The sequence below is a fragment of the Meriones unguiculatus genome, chromosome X (assembly GCF_030254825.1).
Source record: "Meriones unguiculatus strain TT.TT164.6M chromosome X, Bangor_MerUng_6.1, whole genome shotgun sequence".
In the NCBI taxonomy this organism is placed as follows: domain Eukaryota; kingdom Metazoa; phylum Chordata; class Mammalia; order Rodentia; family Muridae; genus Meriones; species Meriones unguiculatus.
Genome location: NC_083369.1, coordinates 85,905,629 through 85,921,533, shown reverse-complemented (window position 1 = coordinate 85,921,533; position 15,905 = coordinate 85,905,629).

The window sequence follows — 15,905 nt, the reverse complement described above, 5'->3', positions numbered from 1 at the left end:
GCCTTTTTTGATGGAGATTGAGCGTTTTAGTCAGTGCCCTCTCTCTTGAATAGTTTCTTTAGATATACAGATTTTAGTAGGTTTATCCTATGTTATATGTCTATATGAGTGAGTATATACCATGTGTGTCTTTTTGCTTCTGGGACAACTCAATCAGGACGATCCTTTCCAGGTCCCACCATTTACCTGCAAAGTTCATGATTTTCTTATTTTTCATTGCTGTGTAATACTCCATTGTGTAGCTACACCACAATTTCAGCATCCATTCTTCTGTTGAGGGGCATCTGAGTTGTTGCCAGCTTTTGGCTATTACAAATAAGGCTGCTACAATCATGGGTGAACAAATGTCCTTATTGTGAACTTGAGCCTCTTTTGGATATATGTCTAGGAATGGTATGGCTGGACTTTGAGGAAGTGCTATTCCTAGATGTCTGAGAAAGTGCCAGATTGATTTCCAGAGTGGGTGTACAAGTTTACATTCCCACCAGCAGTGGAGGAGGGTTCCCCTTTCTCCACAACCTCTCCAGCATGTGCTGTCACTTGAGTCTTTCATCTTGGCCATTCTGATGTGTATAAGGTGAAATCTCAGTGTCGTTTTGATTTGCATTTCCCTAATGGCGAATGATGTTGAGCATTTCTTTAAGTGTTTCTATGCCATGTGATATTCCTCTATTCAGAATTCTCTGTTTAGCTCTGTTCCCCATTTTTTAGTTGGATTACTTGGTTTTTCTTTTCAGCTTTTTTAGTTCTTTATATATACTGGATTTTAGCTCTCGGTCATATAAAAGGTTGGAGAAGATTCTTTCCCTATCTGTAGACATTCGTTTTCTTTTGATGAGGGTGTATTTTGCTTTACAGAAGCTTTTCAATTTCATGAGGTCCCATTTGTTGATTGTTGCTCTTAGAGCCTGTGCTGTTGATGTTCTCTTCAGGAAGTTGTTTCCTGTACCAAAGAGTTCTAAGGTTTTTCTCACTTTTTCTTCTAACCGATTTAATGTCTGGTTTTATGTTGAGGTTTTTTTGCCAGTTGGACTTTAGTTTTGTGCAGGGTGATAACTATGGATCTATTTGCATTTTTCTACATGTAGACATCCAGTTAGATCAGCACCATTTGTTGAAGATGCTATTTTTTTTTCCATTGTGTGGTTTTGGCATCTTTGTCAAAGATCAGGTATTCATAAGTGTGTGAGTTTATTTCTGGGTCTTCTGTTCAGTTCCATTGATCCACCATTCATTTTATATGCCAGTACCATGCAGTTTTTATTACTGTTGCTTTATAGTACAGCTTAAGATCTGGGATGGAGATACCTCCAAAAGATCTTTTATTGTAGAGAATAGTTTTAGCAATTCTGGGTTTCTTGTTATTCCTTATGAAGTAGAGAATTTTTCTTTCCAGGTCTGTAAAGAATTGTGTTGGTAATTTGAAGGGAATTGCATTGAATCTGTAGATTGCTTTTAGTAAGATGGCCATTTTTACTATGTTAATCCTGCCAAACCATAAGCATGGGAGATATTTCCATATTCTGATATCTTCTTATTCTTTCTTCACAGGCTTGAAATTTTTTTCATACAACTCTTTGACTTGCTTGTTTAGGGTTACACCAAGGTACTTTATGCCATTTGTGGCTATTGTAAAGGGTGTTGTTTCCCTAATTTCTTTCTCAGACCTTTTTGTCTTTGGATACAGTAGGGCTACTGATTGTGTGTGTGTGTTCGTGTGTGTGTGTGTGTGTGTGTGTGTGTTAATTTTGTATCCGGGCACTTTGCTGAAGGTGTTTATCAGCTGTCGGAGTTCACTGGTAGAGTTTTTGGGGTCACTCACGTATACTATCATATCATCCTTAAATAGTGATAATTTGACTTCTTCCTTCCCAATTTGTATCCCCTTCATCTCCTTCAACTCTAGGGAGGACTTCCAGAACTATGTTGAAGAGATATGGAGAGAGTGGGCAGCCTTGCCTTGTCCTTTATTTCAGTGGAATTGCTTTAACTTTCTCTCCCTTCAGTTTGATGTTGGCTATATGCTTGTTGTATATTGCCTTTACTCTGTTTAGATATGTGTCTTGTATCCCTGATCTCTCCCAATACTTTAAACATGAATGGATGTTGGATTTTGTCAAATGTTTTTTCAGCATCTAAGGAGATTATCATGTGTTTTTTTTTCTTTCAGTTTGCTAATATGTTGGATTACATTGATGGCTTTCTCTATATTTAACCACCCCTGTATACCTGGGATTAAACCTACTTGGTCATAGTGGATGATATCTTTGATGTGTTCCTGTATTCGGTTTGCAATTATTTTGCTCAGTATTTTTGCATCAATGTTGATAAGGGAGATTGGCCTGAAATTCTCTTTGTTGGTTCTTTGTGAGGTTTAGGTACCAAGGTGACTGTGGCTTCATAGAGTGAGTTTGATAATGTTCCTTCTCTTTCTATTTTTTGTAATATTTTGAAGAGAACTGGACTTAGCTCTTCTTTGAATGTCTGGTAGAATTCTGTGCTGAAACCATCTGGTCCGTGGGGCTGATTTCCAAAGTCTCTCTTTGCTTTCGCAATGTTCCATGGTCCAGGTTATGCTCTGAAACAGAATGTGGAGTTCCTCTGTTTGCTTTATCTCTTGGGTCGCCTAGCTGATGGCTCAGGCAACCAATCAGAAACCAATAACCAAAGATGATTGAAAGGGAAACAAATAGAGGAGGGAGCCCAAGATTCCTTCTCTGGATCTAGAAACTGGATACACTGCTGCTAAGGGAGAAAAATTTAACTGGTCCCCCTTTTTCCTGCAGCCAAGACTATAAAAGCCTGCTTGTAGCCAAAACTGCAATGAATGGTAAAATAGGGTCTCTTTGATCTGAGATGAGCTCCTGCTCAAGGGCAGGCCACTGGGTGTCCTCCACAGACTAAAGTAAACATTTTCCAGTGTGTCCCTGGCTGACAGTTAGATCCTGAATCGCTGTTAAATTGTTTGTAAATCAGTGGTGATATAAGAATCACTTTTAACTTTGTAAATCAGTGGTGATGTAAACTTATACATCCACTTTGGAAATCAATCTGGTGCTTTCTCAGAAAATTATAAATGGTTCTACCTCAAGATTCAGCTATTCCACTCCTAGGCATATATCCAAAATTTGCTCAAACATAGAACAAGGACATTTGCTTAACCATGTTCATAGCAGCTTTATTCATGATAGCCAGAACATGCAAACAACATAGGTATCCCTTTTGAGGTGTGGGTAACAGTGTCTAACACTTTTTTCTACTTCTACATTCAATTTGTTCATCTTTTCTAAAAGATTTTTTCATCGAAATTTGTGAGTGATATGGGTCTGTTTTTTTTTTTAATTTTATTAATGAGCATTTTTTGTTGCTGTTTTTTAAAACAAGGTTTCTCTGTGTAGACTTGGCACTCTTGGAATCACTTTGTAGACAGGGCTGGCTTCTAACTCACAGAGATATGCCTACCTTTGTCTCCCTGAGTCCTGGAATTACAGTTGTGTGCCACCTCGCCTGGCTTGGAAGGGTTTCTTTTGATTGCTTTTGGGGCCCCTTTTCTCCTACTGGGTTGCGTTGTCAAGCCATGATATGAGGGTTTCTTCCTAGTCTTACTGTACCTTTGTACCACATGTTTGGTTGAATCTTGGAGAGAACGGGGCAAGGGGGCAGGGGAAGAGGAGCTAAGAGGAGAAGAGAGAGAAAAAAAATGTAGTTGAGATGTTATTGTATGAGAGAAGAATAAGTAATCTTTTTTTATTTTTTTTAATTATTTTAGAAAGTAGGAAGATGAAAACAGCCCAGATGCCCCTCAACTGAAGAATGGATACAGAAATATACTCATTCATAAGTGGATATTAGACATATAATATAGGATAAACATACTAGAATCTGTACACCTAAGGAGCTAATCAGGAAGGAGGACTCTGGCTAAGATGCTCAATCCCCATTCAGAATGGCAAAGACTTGGATGGACATCGGGGGAGGGAGAAAACAGGGAACAGGACAAGACCCTACCACAGAGGGCCTCTGAAAGACTCTACCTACCCAGCAGGGTATTAAAACAGATGCTATGCTAAGAGTCATAGCCAAACTTTGGGCAGAGGACAGGGAATCTTATGAAAGAAGTTTGAGATAGAAAGACCTGGAGAGGAAAGGAGACTCACAAGGACAGTAACAGATCCAAAAAGGCTGGGCACAGGGGTCTTTCTGAAACACTTACTCCAGCCAAGGACCACTCATGGAGATGGCCTGGAAACCCTGCACAGAGGTATCCTATGGCAGTTCAGTGTCCAAGCGGCCTCAATAGTAATGGGGACAGGGCCTGACTCTGACATGAACTGATTAGCCTGCTCTTTGATCACCTTCCCCTAAGGGGGAAGCAGCCTTACCACAGAAGAAGACATTGCAGCCACTCCTGATGAGACCTGATAGACTAGGATCAGAGGTAAGGGGAGGAGGACCTCCCTTTTCAGTGGACTGGGAGAGGGACACTGATAGGGAAGAGGGTGAGTGAGACTGGGAGTAGAGGAGAGAAGGAGGTACAGGGGAGATACAAAGTGAGTAAACGGTAATTAATAAAAATAATTAAATTTAAAAAGTAGGAGAATTTAAGATAATTTTTTTAAGATAAAAGTAAGAACTAAGATGTTAGTAGAATTCATAGACTGAACCTATGCTCAGAAAGAAAAACAAAGATGAGGAAAGAAAATAAACCTTATCTACTGACTGTCAGACAGCAGTTACTAGAAAATTATGCATATGCCATATACTCAAAGAAATGAGAAACTTCAGAACAGGTTGGAAACAGAAAGAGAACCATAAAAAGAGAAAGTGAAGGACTCTGAAGAGGAAAATGGAAGAGTACACTAGTTAATCTGTACCTCACAATCCTCCAGAAAAGCTTAAGCACTAGCTTCCTACCTCAGTTCTCAGAGCCACGAGAAGAGAAAACCACAAACTTCTGGGTGAATCCATTAGCTAAATTAAGGGCTATCTCTATTGTTTTTAATCCATCACAGTTTCCACAATCACAGAGTTTATTGTTTACATAAGTTTAAGTCAGTGACTTCAAGGCACATGGCCCTAAACAAGTAGTGAATGTGTGAATGAATGTTTTAATTCTTTTATTTCAAAAGAATCTTCCTCATCTCTTTCACATCTGTGGAATTTAACTTTTCACTTAAAACAGTTCTTCAGGCAGCACACATGATAATAATAAGACATGTTGGAGTACTTGTCCATGTGACAACTGCCAAGAGCTTCTTTGCTTGCAACAGCTTTATAAGGTTGATACACACATTTTCCCCTCCTAAAAATAAATAAAAGTAAGGTCATAAAAGTTAAGCAGAGTTCTGTCATAACTGGCAGAACTCAGATTTCAAGTCAAGACTCACTTCAGAGCCCAACTACTCTGTTAATGTCAGAAACTTCAGTACTCCAGAGATAAGAAACAAATTCCAAAATGTGAATTTTCTGAGGCTGGAGAGCTGTCCCAGCCATTAAGAGCACTAGCTGCTCTGCTAGAGAATAGTGATTCAATTCCAAAAACCTTAATTCCCAAGGTTTAATAAACCTCTATAAATCCAGTCCCAAGAGATCAAATGACCTCCATTGACACCAGGCATGTATACAATATGCAGAAATGCATGTAAACAAAATACTCAAACACACTTCTTTAAAATTTTAAAATGTGAATTCTCTTTCATTTTAGACATCAGCAGAACAATGCTCTCTCAGACATATGAGGGCTGGAAGAGTGGTGTTTAGAGCACTTATAACTTGGAAGGTTTGGACTTTCTTCAGTGATATGTATATGTGCTGCTATAGCCTGGATTTGTGTTTCAGATTAAATTCACTGAAACTTACAAAATTATGGTCTATCCCTGGAGCAAATCGCTATCTTAAGTTTTCTAGAAGAAAACTACTACTACTCAGCCACTACTACCGACAGTTAAACTAATTATCAATTAGGTAATTTTTTAAATGCTTTTTATTTTCAAATGACTCATTTTAAAAATTCGACACTTAACAAACTATAGAAATGATCCCTGAAACTACCATATTAAAAAAAAAAAAACCTGAAAAATAAAAACCACATGATTATCTCCTGGGATGCCAAAAAAAAAAAAAAAAGCCATTTGAAAACGTCCAACACCCATTCAGATTTAAAGTTTTCAAGAGATCAGGAATACAAAGCACATACCTAAATATAATAAAAGCAATATAATCAAGTCTGTAGCAAACATCAGACTAAATGTAGAGAAGCTTAAATCAATCCCACTGAAATTAGGGGCTAGGCAAGGTGCCCACTAACTCCATGTCTCTTCAATGTCTCTTCAACATAGATCTTCAAATCATAGCTAGAGCAATAAGAAAACTAAAGGACACCAAGGGGATACAAATCAGAAAGGAAAAAGTAAAAGTATAACTATCCACAGATGATATGCTAGCATACAGAAGTGACCCCCAAAGTATCAACAAAGAACTCCTTCAACTGATAAACAGCTTCAGCAAATTGGATGGATAAAAAATTAACTCAAAAAATCTGAAGCTTTCCTGTGTACAAAAGACAAATGAACTGAAAAAGAAATTAGGGAAACTACACCCTTCACAAAAGCCACAAATAGCATATAAAACTTAGGTGTGACTATAATCAAGCAAATGAAAGACCTGTATGAGAAAAATTTCAAGTCTCTGAAGAAAGAAATTGAAGAAGATATCAGAAGATAGGGAGATATCCCATGCCCGTGGATCCATAGGATTAATGAACTGAAAATGACCATCCTACCAAAAGCAATCTACAGATTTAATACAATTCCCATCAAACTACCAACACAGTTCTTACACAACTTGGAAGAACAATTCTCAATTTCAAATGGAAAAAATAAAACAATAAAAACCAGAATAACTAAAACAATCCTCTAAAACATAAAATAAATAAGTAAATAATCCTCTGGAGATGTCTTTATCCCAGATCTTAAGCTTTACTATAGAGCAAAAGTAATAATAATAGCATGGTACTAGCATAGAAACAGACTCATGGATCAAAGGATTGGAATGGAAGATCTAGAAATAAACCAACACCTAAGGATACATGATTTTTGACTGCCTATCTAGCACATGCCTGCTGATTCCCAGATGCATGGTACAATTCTTCCCAGGTCCCACGTCTTTGAGCAGCCATACCAACTCCTCAGGGCCTCCCAGCCAGTGACTATATGGGCTGCCCAATCCCTCAGTGGCAGATAGCCAGCTGTACAGCCACCAAAGTTCAGCAGACCTGCAAAACCACCCAGGTACACCAGGCGCCAGGTCACCTAGGTCTGTGGAACACATTTTTGACTCCCCAGGACTTTCCAGCAGGCACTTGGACACTCCAGTTCTGCAGCAGCCCCTGGACTTCCTAGTTCAGCTGCTGCAGCACCACTGAGCTGACAGAACTTGTCCTCCCACATTTGACTCAGTAGGTCCAAGCCAGCCAGTGGAGAACAGGAAGAACCCCTGGCTTTACAATTTGACCTACTAGAGAATGAGTGTACCCTCAAGTGTCTACAGAGCCCCAGATCCAGGGTGCTTCTAAGCTACCAGCCAGACATCAGATCCCTCCCACCCACACATCTACTATGGGAAACAGAGGGTTTCTTAGGACATTAAAGCTCCTGCTCTGCGGATCTAACAGTGGAGTTTAAGGAAATAATTCCTGGAGCTCAGTTAGAGACAAATATCAGAAGCCTGTATAAACTCAGGGATTTTGTGCCCATGATCATCACCAGCGCTTGCAATACCTTACTGCCTGAGACACTCTCAATGCCTGCAAGGTGCCCCTCCCTCACAATGAAGGCCTTTACATTCTCTAGCACCCTGTCCCTTAGGGCACATTTCCACTCATACACACATGGAAACTGTTGCTCATATTTGTCCTTCAGTGCCCATGGACTTTCCTACCACAGGTACAGCTGAAACACCAACTCACACGCTGAAACCAGTGGACCTCTCTCATCTTCCTGAAGAATTCTCCAGACACAAGAGAAAGATGGTACCAGTCTGAACTGCAGAATCCAAGAACAAACAGTGAAGGTTACAGATAAGTAAATGGCCAGAGGATGGCAAAAGATCAAATCCAACAAAAAAAAAAAAACCAGGAAATTATGGCTTTACCAGCAATTATGGCTACTCCAACTCATCGGAAACATAGGGAAATTACTTTAAAGATATGCTTATCCAGTTATTAGAAGCACATAAAGAGGAAACAAACAAATCTTACAAAGAAATTGCACACAGATGAAAGAAAATAAAGAGGAAATGAACAAAGCTCTCAAAGAAACACAAGCAAATATGATATGGACAAACAAATACAGACACAAGTAGAGACATAAATAGTGGCATATAGAGAAGTAATAAACAAAAAAAATAGAGGAATAGAGGCCATCATACAGAGACAGGAAGCCACATTCAAACAGATGAAGGAAATGGAGCAAGGCATAAAAATAGAATTAGAATCAAAAAAAAAAAGAAGAAAAAAAAAACAGAGAAAACCCTGGAGCTGGAGAACTTAGAGAAAAGATCAGGAAACACAAAGATAAGCATCACCAACAGAATAAAAGAGGAGGAGGAAAGAATCTCTGGTGCTGAAGATACACTTGCAGAAATTGACACTTAAAGAAAAAGTAAAATCAGAAAAGTCCCAAACACGAAACTTCTAAGAAATCAGATGCCATGAAAAGGCAAAATCTAAGAATAATAGGAACTGATAAAAAGAAAGATTCCAGGCTCCAAGGTCCAGAAAATGTCTTCAAGAAAATCATAAAAGAAAAATTTCCCAACTTAAAGAAAGAGGTGCCCATAAACATACAAGAGGCCTACAGAACACCAAATAGACCAAACCAGAAAAGAAACTCCTCACATCATGTCATAGGCAAAACACTAAATCTACAGGACAAAGAAAAGATATTAAAGCAGCAAGGGAAAAAGACCAACATATGAAGATAGACTTATCAGAATCACACTAGACTTCTCATAAAAAACTATGAAAGCCAGAAGGGCCTGGGCAGATGGAAATGGAGACTTTAAGGGACCACAGATGCCAACCCAGAGTACCATACCCTGCAAAGCTTTCAATCAGCATAGATGGAGAAAACAAAATATTCCATGACAAACCTAAGTTTAACCAATTTCTACAAAGCAAACCAGCCCTACAAAAGACACTAAAAGGAAAACTCTAATCCATTGAAAACAACTATACCCAAGAAACCATAAGATGTACACAATTTCCCTAGAAAAATTAAAAGAAAAAAAAGCAATGAATCACAGTAAGACAATCAACTACACAACAAAAGGAACTAACATTCATTGGTTCATTGGTTACTATTGTCTATCAATGGACTCAACTCTCCAATAAAAAGACACAGACTAACAGAATGGGTGTGGAAACACGATCCAACATTCTGCTGCATCCAAGAAACACACCTCTGCAACAAATATAAACATTACCTCAAAGGGCTGAAAAAAAGTTTTTCAAGCAAATGGATCCACAAAGCAAGCTGGGTAGCTATCCTAATATCTAATAAAATAGACTTTCATCCAAAATTAATCAAAACAGATGAGGAGGAGCACTACATTCTCATCAAATGAAAAATGTACCAAGAAGACATCACAATTCTGAAAATCTATGCCCCACAAGAGCGCCTACATTCGTAAATAAAATGTTTTTAAAACTTAAATCACACATTGATCCCAATACCTTAATAGTGGGAGACTTCAACACCCCACTCTCACAAAGGGACAGATCATCTAGACAGGAGCCAAATAGGGAAATAATGGCACTTAAACAGGCCCTAATTCAAATGGACCTTATAGATGCCTATAGAACTTTTCACTCAAACTCAAAAGAGTATACCTTCTTTTCAGCACCTCATGGAATCTTTGCCAAAATAAACCATATAGTTGGTTTCAAAACAAACATCAGCAGATACAAGAAGTTTGGAATAATCCCATGTATTCTATCTGACCATCATGGACTAAAGCTGGACCTCAAAAACAATGAAAGCACCAAAAAGCCTACCTGCAGATGGAAAGTGAACAACGAGCTACTCAATGACAGCTGGCTTAAGAAAGAAAAAGAAAGAAATTCAAGAATTCCTAGAATTCAATGGAAATGAAGGTACAACATACCCAGTTTTATGGGACACACATAGAGCAGTGATCAGAGGAAAATTCATAGAATTAAGTGTATTCAAGAAGAAATTTGTAATATTTCATACAAGCAACTTAATGGCCCAACTGAAAGCCCTCCCCCCCCAAAAAAAAAAGAAGCAGATATACACAAGAAGAGCAGATGGCTGGAAATAATCGAACTCAGGGCAGAAATCAATCAATTACAAATAAATAAAACTATTCAAAGAATCAATGAAACCAAGAGCTGGTTCTTTGAGAAAATTAACAAGATAGACAAATCCTTAGCAAAACTAACTAAAATGCAGAGAGAAACTATCCAAATCAACAAAATCTGAAATGAAAACAGGGACATAACTACAGATACTGAGGAAATGTAAAAACTCACTAGGTAGTACTACAAAAGCTTTTATGTTATAAAATTTGAAAATCTAAAAGAAATGGACATTTTTCTTTATTGTTTCCATTTACCAAAATTAAGACAAGATCAGGTAGAAATATCCCTATATCCCCGGAAATTGAAGCACTCATCAATAGTCTCCCTTTCAAAAAAAAGCCCTGAGCCAGATGGTTTCAGCACAAAATTCTACCAGACCATCAAAGAAGTGCTAACTCCAATTCTCTTCAAACTATTCCACAAAATACTAACAGAAGGAACACTACCAAACTCATTCGATGAAGCCACAGTCACCTTGATACCTAAACCACAAAAAGACCCAACAGAAAAGAGATCTTCAGACCTATCTCTCTTATGAACATTGATGCAAAAATACTCAATAAAATACTTGCAAACAGAATCCAAGAACACATCAAAGATATCATCCACCATGACCAAGTAGGCTTCATTCCAGTCATGCAATGGTGGTACAATATACAGTAATCCATCAAAGTAATCTACCATATAAACAAACTCAAAGAAAAAAAACAACAACACATGATCATCTCCTTAGATACAAAAACAGCATTTGAAAAATCCAAAACCCATTCATATTTAAAGTCTTGGAGAGGTAAAGTATATAAGGCATGTACCTAAAAACAGTAAAGACAATATACTACAAGCCTATAGCCAACATCAAACTCAATGGAGAGAAACTTAAATCAATTCCACTGTAATCAGGGACAAGGCAAGGCTGTGCCCTTTCCCATATCTCTTAAACATAGTACTTGAAATCCTAGTTAAAGCAATAAGACAACTAATGGAGATCAAGGAGATACAAATCAGAAAGGAAAAGGTCAAAATTTCACTGTTCTCAGATGATATGATAGTATACATGAGTGACCCCAAAATTCAACCAGAGAACTCCTTCAGCTGATAAACACCTTCAGCAAAGTGTCTACATACAAAATTAACTCAAAAAATTCAGAAGCCCTCCTGTATACCAAAGATAAAATGGCTGAGTAAGAAATCAGGGTAACAAAATCCTTCACAGTAGCCACTAATAACATAAAGTAACTTGGGGTGACTCTAACCAAGCAATGGAAAGACCTGTTTGAAAAATACTTCAAGTCTCTGAAGAAAGAAATTTTAAGAAGATATCAGAAGATGGAAAGTTCTCCGATACTCTTGGATATGTAAGATTAACATTGTGAAAATGGCCATTTGTCAAAAAGTAATCTACACATTCAATATAATTCCCATTAAAATTTCAACACAATTGTTTACAGACCATGAAAAAAAGATTCTTAACTTCATTTGTTAAATAAAAAACAAAACTAGAATTTCCAAAATGATCCTTTACAACAACAGATCATCTGGAGGTATCTCCTTCCCTGATCTCAAGCTCTATTACAGAGCAATACTAATAAAAACTGCATGTTATTAGCATAGAAGTAGAATGGTGGATCACCAGAACTGAATAGAAAATCCTGAACTAAAGCCACAAACCTATGAATAATTGATTTTTGACAGAGAAGCCAAAACCATTCAATGGAGAAAAGACGGCAACTTCAACAAATGGTGCTGGTCCTACTGGATGTCCACATGCAGAAAAATGAAAATAGATCCATATTTACCACCATGCACAAAACTAAAGTCCATGTAGATCAAAGACCTCAATATAAAACCAGACACACTAAATTGTTTAGAAGGAAAATTGGGAAAGAGACTAGAACTCATTGGCACAGGGGACAATTTCTTGAACAGAACACCAACAACACAGGCTCTAAGAGCAAAAATCAATAAATGGGACCTCATGAAACTGAAAAGCTTTTGTAAAACAAAGGTCACTGTTGTCAGAACAAAATGACAGCCGACAGACTGGGAAAGGATCTTCACAAAGCCTATAACACACAGAGGGCTAATATCCAATATGTATAAAGAACTAAAGAAGTTAAAAAGCAACAAAGCAAGTAATCCATTTAAAAAATGGGGTACGGAGCTAAACAGAGAATTCTCTGTAGAGGAATATAGAATGGCATAGAAACACTTAAAGAGATGTTCAACATCCATAGCCATCAGAGAGATGCAAATCAAAATAATCCTGATATTTCACCTTATACCCATGAGCATGGCTAAGATCAAAACCTCAAGTGACAACATATGCTAGAGAGGTTGAAGAGAAAAAGGAACCCTCCTCCATTGCTGCTGGGCATGTAAACTTGTACAACCACTTTGGAAATCAATCTGGCACTTTCTCAGACAATTAGGAATAGTGCTTTTTCAAGATCCAGCTGTATCATTCCTAGGCATATATCCAAAAATGCCCAAGTATAAAATAAGGACATTTGCTTAACCATGTTTGTAGCAGCTTTATTCATAATATCCAGAACCTGGGAAAAACCCAGGTGTCCCTAAACAAAGGAATAGATACAAAAACTGTGGTATTTTTACACAATGGAATACTACTCAGCAATTAATTAAAAAAAAAAAAAAAGGAAATCATGAAATTTGCAGGCAAATGGTGGGATCTAGAAAAGTTCATCTTCTGTGAGGTATCCCAGGAGCAGAAACACACACATGGTGTATACTCACTTATAAGTGGGTACTACACCTATAAGATAGGATAAACACACTAAAATCTGTACACCTAAAAAAGATGAACAAGAAAGAGGCCTCAGAGTAAGATGATCAATCCTCACTTAGAAAGACAAATGAGATGGACATTGGAAGTAGGAGAAAACAAGTAACAGGACAGAAGCCTACCATAGAAGTCCTCAGAAATACTCTACCTAGCAGTGTATCAAAGCAGATGCTGAGATGCTGAGTCTAATAACCAAACCTTGGGCAGAGTGCAGGTAACCATATGAAAGAAAGAGAGTTACTATGACCTAATGACGGGAGCTCCACAAGGACCAAATATATCAGGGCACATGGGTATTTTGTGAGATTGTTTCTCCAACCAAGGACCATGTATGGATATAACCTAGAACCCCTGCTCAGATATAGCCCATGGTAGCTCAGTATCCAAGGGTATACCCTAGTAAGGGGAACAGGGACTATTTCTGACATGCTCAATGGCTGGCTCTTTGACCTTCCCCACCCTTGAGGGAGGAGCAGCCTTGCTAGGTCTCAGAGGAGGACATTGCATCCAGTCCTGAAGATACCTGATAAACTAGTGTCAGATGGAATGGGAAAAGGACCTCCCTTATCAGTGGTCTTGGAAATGGACAGGGAGGAAATAAGGAAGTTAGGGTGGGATAGGGAGAGAATGAGGAAGAGGACTAGGGCTGGGATACAAAGTAAATAATCTGTAATTAATATTAAAAATAAATAAAAATTATTTAAAAAAAAAGAAAAAAAAATGTGAGGAGTAGCCTTGATCTTACCGGCACAGTGATAACTTCCTAAACAGAACATCAAAAGCACAGGATCAAAGATCAACAATCAGTAAATGGGACCTCATGAAACTTTTGTAAAGCAAAAGACACTGTCAACAGAACAAAATGACATCGTACAGACTGGTAAATGATCTTCAGCTACCCTATATATGACAGAGAGTTAATATCCAGTATACGTAGAGAACTCCAGAATTTAAACACCAACAAACCAACTAATCCAATATATATATATAAAAAATGATGTACAGAGTCACACAGAGACTTCTCAACAAAGGAATATCAAAAGGTAGAAAAACACTTAAAGAAATGCATTCTTCCTGGTCATTTGGGAAACGGGGCAAATCTAAAAGACCCTGAGATTCCACGTCACACCCATTTGAATGGCTATGATAAAAATCTCAAGGGATGACACATGCTGGAGAGGTTGTGGAGAAAGGGGAACCCTCCTTCACTGTTGATGGGATTGTAAACTTGTACAAGCACTTTGGAAATCAATCTGGTGTTTTCTGAGAAAATTAGGAATAGTGCTACCTGATGCTCCAGCTATAACACTCCTGGACATATACCCGAAACAAGGTCAACCATACATCAAGGACCTTTGCTCAACTATGTTTATTGCTGCTCTATTCATAATAACTAGAATCTAGAAACAACCTAGATATCCCTCAAATGAAGAATGGATAAAGAATTGTGGTACATTTACACAATGGAGTTCTTCTCAGCAATTAAAAACAAGCAAATTATGAAATATGTAGGTAAATGGATGGAACTAGAAACTATCTTCCTGAGTGAGGTAACCCAGAAACAGAAAGACACACTTTGTATATACTCACTTATAAGTGGGCATTAGAAATATAATATTGGATAAGCATTCTAAAAACAGTAATCCTAAAGAAGGTAAACAACAGAGAGTACCCTAGGAAGAGGCTGAAACCTCATTCAGAAGGGAAAATACGGTAGGCATCAGAAGTAGGAGAAGACAGGAAATAGGACAGGAGTCTTTCACAGGGGACCTATGAAAGACTACCCATAAGGGTTTCCTAAGGAGATGCTGAGTCTCACAGCCAAACTCTGGGCAGAGTTCAGGGAACCATATGGAAGAAATGTGAGATAGAAAGACCTGGAGAGGACAGGAGCTCCACAAGACAACCAAGGGAAGCAAAAAACCTGTGCCCAGGGGTCCTGCAACCAAGGACCATGCATTGAGAGGACCTAGACCTCCTGCTGAGAAGAAGCCCATATGTTGCTGAGTTTCAAGTGGGTTCCTATATTAAGAGTATTAAGGGCTCACTCTGCTAGGAATTCAGTGGCTGACTCTTTCATTACATCTCTCTGGGGGGTGCTGCCTTCCCAGGCCACAAAGGAAGATGATGAGACCAGTTCTACTGAGACCTCATAGGCTAGGTTTATATAGAAGGGGAGGTATTCCTCCTCTATCAGTGGACTAGGTATGGGGCATAGGGAGGGAAGAAGGAGAGTTTGTGGAACTTAGAAGAAAGGAGGGGGCTACAGGCAGGATACAAAATGAATAAATAGTAATAATAATAATAAATTAATCAATTAAAAATTTCTACACAAGTAAAAACTAGTATTTTTAGAAACATTATAAACATATAGCACACTTAAGTATTTGTACTTGGGTTGCTTTCTTCCAGTATTAGCATTATTTAATGCTGTAATACACAACAATCTAATCCTTACCAAAAATTAGGCATTTTCCTCCTAAATTCCCTTCCATTGTATAGTCTCTCCCATAAAGACCAGTTTTTGACTATGCGCATTCTGTTTTGAGCCATGTCTAAGTATTGATCTACCTAAAATGTAAGCTATTCAAAAGGAAAGAATCATGGGACCTAATGTAACTTGGAAATTTTTTATAGACATTTGTTTAGACCCTGCCAAAACATCTTTTGCTTCTTCTGAGAGTCACTCTCTCCATTCTCCATTTACCCTTCCAAACAGCT